The 6,000-nt window shown below is 37.2% G+C and overlaps 1 long non-coding RNA gene across 1 annotated transcript in view; it reads left to right on the top strand.

Annotated features, from left to right (window-relative positions):
- The first annotated feature begins 780 nt into the window (after positions 1-780).
- The window catches only part of LOC109026206 (uncharacterized), a 235,948-nt gene continuing 230,728 nt past the window's right edge, over positions 781-6,000 (top strand). The window contains exon 1 of the long non-coding RNA XR_008678569.2: positions 781-966. This is a non-coding gene — a long non-coding RNA (uncharacterized lncRNA). The remainder of the gene's footprint in view (positions 967-6,000) is intronic.

The raw sequence follows: 6,000 nt of genomic DNA, 5'->3' as shown, positions 1-6,000 counted from the left end.
CATAATGTCTCAGAGTTGTCAGGACCTTCGAACTTAGCAGAAATTATAATTTCCAGAAAATCTTTAGTTTGTAGTTTCCCTACCGCAATAAGAGGCGTGTTTTTTCTGTTTGTTTGTTTGTTTTGCATGTGGAGCCAGACAAATACACACATCACCGTCATCCGCTGTAACCACACATATACACACTTATTACAATCAGGTGATGAAACAATTTATTATTACAGGCAAAAAGCATATAACTAATTTTGAACCACACATATATGTGTCCCTGTACCTGAGAAACAGGACTTAGATTCTGATCACGGAGTCACCAATTGATGTAAGAGAAAGAAAAAGAGAGCTCCCATCAAAATCCACCTGAAGTTTTTTTCAGAATCTGTCTAAAACTCCCCTAATCAGAATTCTGCTTTCTGTTTATTCATTTTCACAGATATGTGACCTTCTGGATCCTAGATTTGAGGAAAATTTCCTATGAATGTATTTGCCAGGATATACCCTCTAATGTTCATGTGTTCTCATCATTTAGCTCCCACTTACAAGTGAGAACATGTGGTATTTGGTTTTCTATTCCTGCATTAGTTTGCTAAGAATAATGGGCTCCACGTCCATCCATGTCCCTTCAAAGGACATGATCTCATTATTTTTTATGGCTATATAGTATTCCATGGTGCATATGTACCATATTTTCTTTATCCACTCTGCCACTGATGGGTATTTAGGTTGATTCCATGTCTTTGCTCTTGTGAATAGCACTGCAATGAACATATGCATGCATGTGTCTTTATGACAGAACAATTTCTATTCCTTTGGGATATACCCAAGAATGGGATTGCTGGGTCAAATGGTATTTGTGTTTTTAGGTCTTTGAGGAATTGTCACACTGTCTTCTGCAATGGATGAACTAATTTACACTCTCAACAACAGTGTATAAGCATTCCTTTTGCTCTGCAACCTCACCAGACATCTGTAAGTTTTGGACTTTTTACTAATACCCATTTTGACTAGTGTGAGGTGGTATCTCATCATGGTTTTGATTAGCATTTCTCTAATGATCAGTAACATTGAACTTTTTATCATATACTCATCGGGCACATGTATGTCTTCTTTTGAAAAGTGTCTGTGCATGTCCTTTGACCACTTTTTAATGGGATTTGAACAAATATTTATTATCTATTATCTGGTGAATACAGTACAAGATGCTGTAGATATAATGATAAACAAATTAATATCATTGCTGCCTTCATGTTGCTTATGGTCTGGTAATAAAAACAGATGTTAATCAACTAATTACACAAATATATAATCAAAATGAGATAAAAGTACATGAAATGTATAGAATGTTATGGCAGACTATTTGAGGAGGATCTTGTGTAGGTTTGGATTATTTGGGGTCTAGAGAAGGCTTCCCAGGAGAAGAGGGAAGGTAGAGCAATGCAGAAATGGACGAGTACATACAAAGGACTTGAGATGAATGGAATCATGAAGTGTGAGGAATTTGAAGAAGTTTAAGTGTACCAGAAGCACACACAGGGAGGATAAGTGGAGGCCCGTATGAGCAAAATGTCTATGGTTTTATTAAAGACCATTTTTGAAAGAGAGTGACATGATCAAATTTTCATTTTAAAGTAACATTTTGGCTGCAGTATGGAGATTAGAGTAGACATGGGTGTTATGGACTGAATTGTGTCCACACACAATTCATATGCTGAGGCCCCAAACCCCAATGTGACTATTTGGAGATAGGGACTATATGATGGTAATAAAAGTTGAGTGAAGTCATAGGAAGGGTCTTAATCGGATAGGACTCGTGCCTGTATAAGAAGAGGAAGAAACACCAGCGTGTGAGGTTGTGAGATCTTTCTCTTTCTCTCCCTTTCCCTCTTTCCCTACCCTGCACCTGTAACATGCACATAGAATAGGCCATGTGAGGACACAGAAATGAGGTGGCTGTTTGCAAGCCAAGAAGAGAGGCCTGACTAGAAACCAAGCTTGCTGGCACCTTGATCTTGGACTTCTAGGCTCCAGAGCTGTGAGAAAATGAATTTCTGTTGTTTAAGCCGCCCAGTCTGTGGTATTTTGTTACGGTAGCCTGAGAAGACTGATACAGGAAACTGTAATGGATATGGGAGTTCTGGGTAAGGGACCACAGCAGTGGTTCAGGTACGAGATAGTGGTAGTACGTATGACAGTGGGAATGGCAGAGAAAGAGAAAAATTTACAAAATTGGGAGACTTTTCGTATGTGTAGAATTAACAGGATTTGGTATTGGACTGTATATATAAGGTGAGAGAAAGAGGGATTAAACGTTGTGGCTTAAACTAATGTGACCTGCACAACTAGATGAATGGCTTGCTCACTTTAAGAGTCACAAGAGGAGCATCAGGTTGGGGCCGTAACCCATAAGTTCAGATTCTCTCACATGAAGTTTTGGATGCCTTTGGATGTGTCGAAGAGACAGATGGGACTGGAGCTTAAAGAGAGAAATATTAAACAATGCTCACAGAATCTGTTACTACGTGACTTCTCAGAATGTTTAATATGTGTAAATATATTATTGTGAATTGTGACTCTCTCATACAAGCTTATGGTTTCTTGCAGGTTTCTAAACATTGACCTCTTTTCTGAATGGAGAATCCCCCAGGGCTAGTAGTCTGTAGAATATTGTTGGTAAATGCTTGTCTATAAGTGTATTTTTAATCGTTCTCTTTCCCTGCTGCTTGATATTAGTAGCTTTTGATTTTATTTAATAAGACATATTTTGGGCACATGATGGCCAGTGGATTCACAAGTTGTGGGAATGAAACGGAGAAGCATTCAAGACAAGAGCTTTGGCTATGAGCATTGCCAAGGTCCTATAGAGTGCCTGGTGGTAGCAGAGCTGAAGGCCCAGTGCAGAGCTGGAACAGTCCCTGCCTTCCAGGCCACTCCTAGATACTGTACAGAGAGAGAGAGTGATTAAACAACACCACCATCCTCAAGTCGTTGTCCCTCTATATAATTGTTGACTATTTTTCAGAGCTATACCATTCCTGAAGTTGAATCTATCTTAAAAACTTAAAACATGAATGTCTTTCTTGCACTGGCCTACACCAAGTTTTCAAAGTTATTACCTAGAGATTCAAGTCAATTGAGTTTTATGGGCTTAGAATTTAGATAAATAGAATTTAATAAGTTATAATTCTCCTTAGTGTTTCTGGCAAATATACTGTGTGCAACTTTCTACAACTGACTTTTTCATTCAACTTATATTCTAGAAATTTATTCATCTAACTACACATAAATTTATCTATTTTTAAGCTACTGCATAATATTCTATAGCATAACTATGTCAAAATATATTTAGACATTTAATTATATTCAATTAGATTAAAAAAAAAAACACCGTATATACCAGGTAAATTAGTAGCAGATACAGGAAGAGGAAGATCAAATATAAGAATTAAATCATTCTGCCTGCTCTTTGCCCCAAAGCTTATAAGAGCTACAGAAAGTTTACTATATTCATATTAATTACCTCCTCTTCATGTTTATTTTTGAGAGAAAAATGACTGGATAAACAAATTTCCAGAAAAACTCTTTATGCTAAATTTTATTCCTAATGTCAAATCCTCCATGCCATTTTTCTAGTTGTTCCAAAAAATATGATCTTTCACTTTTTTAATGCTTCCTCTCCACTCCAATTAAATCACTTGGAAGCCTGCATTGGAGTTATTTATGAGAGCTTATTAAGGCACACAGCCTCTGCCTTTGTGTCCCTCGCAGTGCCTTGCTCAATGTGGTCCCACAGATATTTTTGGTTGGATTTTGAATTAAACTAGATTACTTTTTCAATTCTGGTGATTGGGTGACCAATGTGTTCTTGAGCTTCATGTGTGTCATTACCCTTCAGAGAGACAATTTTTCTTTTGAGTGACAGGTTTGGAGGTTAATGGTTTAAACATTTCCTAAAGCAGATCTATGTGTGATCCATGCCTTCTAATAGCCCCTTCCACCTTGCTCTGCACTGTCTACATGAAGTATGGCCGCAGAATAATTGCTAGATAGTTGGAGATGTTGAACTCAATTATCAATTGCTACAAAGTAGAGAAAAGAAATTACATGAGCCATAGTTTTCATTATGAAATATTCATAGAAATGAGGTTCAACCTGTGTTACAATAAAATGTTAATAAGACTTTTAAGAAGGCAATTGAAGAAACATGTTTACTTCTGGGATAACTGAATTCAAATCTATTATTCTTCAATTTGGCAAAAAAGGGTAGTTTAGGGGTGATTTAAGTGTAACATAGGTATATACTTGCTTTTCTCCAGGAAAACTTCCATTGTTATGAAGTTTCTACATGAATAATTTTAATTTTTTGAGATCTCCCTGTGGCAAAAATAAAACAATCAGATGCATATTTATATACTTGCTCATACCTTTCCGCTGTAATATGTTTAGTAGCAACTTAAATTACCTTAATTTAGGGAGGCTCAAATCCCCTAAGATCCTTTGCTGTCCATGCGAAGATCAGAGTCAAGGAAAAATGACACTGCTCAGAGCTTAGAAATTCTCAGGCAGAGGCAGAAGTGGGAAGTCAAACTATCTGCCAAGAATTAATAAGCTAAAATAGGATGAGAGGAGTTCCTTCTTCCATTTTTTTTTATACTCCTTCCTTCACTGACTCTAAGCAGCTGTGGAAACTGTCAGTGCCCTGCCACTGTGCATGGCAAACCTAGCATCAGCTGAACTCGTTGGCTTGTGAGCGCTGCCTTTGTCAGTTTCACTCTTGGCATCATGGAACGTGACCATCCTGGGTGTGAATGCTGCTGAGCTGCTCTTCTGAAATGTCAGAAGATACTATTGATTGCAACTCTGGCGTTTTATAACGATAGTAAGTTCCTTGACAGGCTATCTAGGCTCTAGCTTGGCCATTTACACTACAGGGGAGAAGGGACATTTCTTATATTGTGTGTGCATTTTTAGCTTTTTAAGGCAGAATTCTGGAATCAACAGTCACTTTTTGTTGGAATTGCTAATGCCATAGGTTCAAATTATACAGTATGCACTGTATACCACTGTATAACACACTGGTCACCATGACTTTGGATATAAATCATCAGTAGGAAGCAAAGTCAGTATTATGTTGAACCCAAAGGAAGGAGATGAAGGCTACAGCATGAACACAGTAAGCCTGAGGTTAAAGAACCCAGGCTCTTCTGAGTTTTAATCTAGCATATTCTGAGCTTCTTAGATTGAGTCTTTCTTCATTACCACATTCTTCTATAAATTACAGGCAAATGGAAGACAGATAATGTCTTCTCACTCTTTAGTATAAAACTACTGGTACTGAATTCTGAGTATTTTGGTCACACTGTGTATTCATAGGTATTATTCTTGTTGGTGATCTCAGCAACTGTGCAGCTAATTGCAGAGTTATCATCTCGATATGATTCCTTCTGTGATTAAAAAAGTTTAATATGTAAATGTAATTCTGGAGAGCACTGCCTTTAAATTTTATTATAAATTTTCCACACACAGTTATGTAAATCTAGGACTTCATAAACGTCACTTAATGGTAATGATTGTCAGCTTTGTGGGAAGTTTTATCTTTATAGATGGACTGAAAGAATATACAGAATTTTACATTTGTGGGAAATACAGTGTTGATGAAGTACCTAATTAGGAGGATGATCTTTTCTGAGAGGGAAACAAGTAAATCTTCAGTTTCTTTCTGCTTAAAAAGAACATTAATGTTCCCTCATCTCTTCCTGAAGCCTTCCTCAGGATGGAGATACCATCTGAGTCACGTGTCTCAGAGTGAGAAAGCAGTGGAGTGCAGATGCAGGTTTTTTTTATCCTAGTGAAATGAAATACCAATTTTCTGGGATAAACTGTATGTTCAGAGAAAATAGAATTTCCTGGCATGACAATTTTGGACATTCTTTGAGTGTTCATCAAAGGCTGTGAATTGCGTCTGTCAGTATGACTGGCACAAGCTCTTACAATTGTTGACAGCTT

The sequence above is a fragment of the Gorilla gorilla genome, chromosome 2, assembly GCF_029281585.2.
Source record: "Gorilla gorilla gorilla isolate KB3781 chromosome 2, NHGRI_mGorGor1-v2.1_pri, whole genome shotgun sequence".
NCBI lineage: Eukaryota > Metazoa > Chordata > Mammalia > Primates > Hominidae > Gorilla > Gorilla gorilla.
This window is presented reverse-complemented; position numbering and strand designations above follow the sequence as displayed.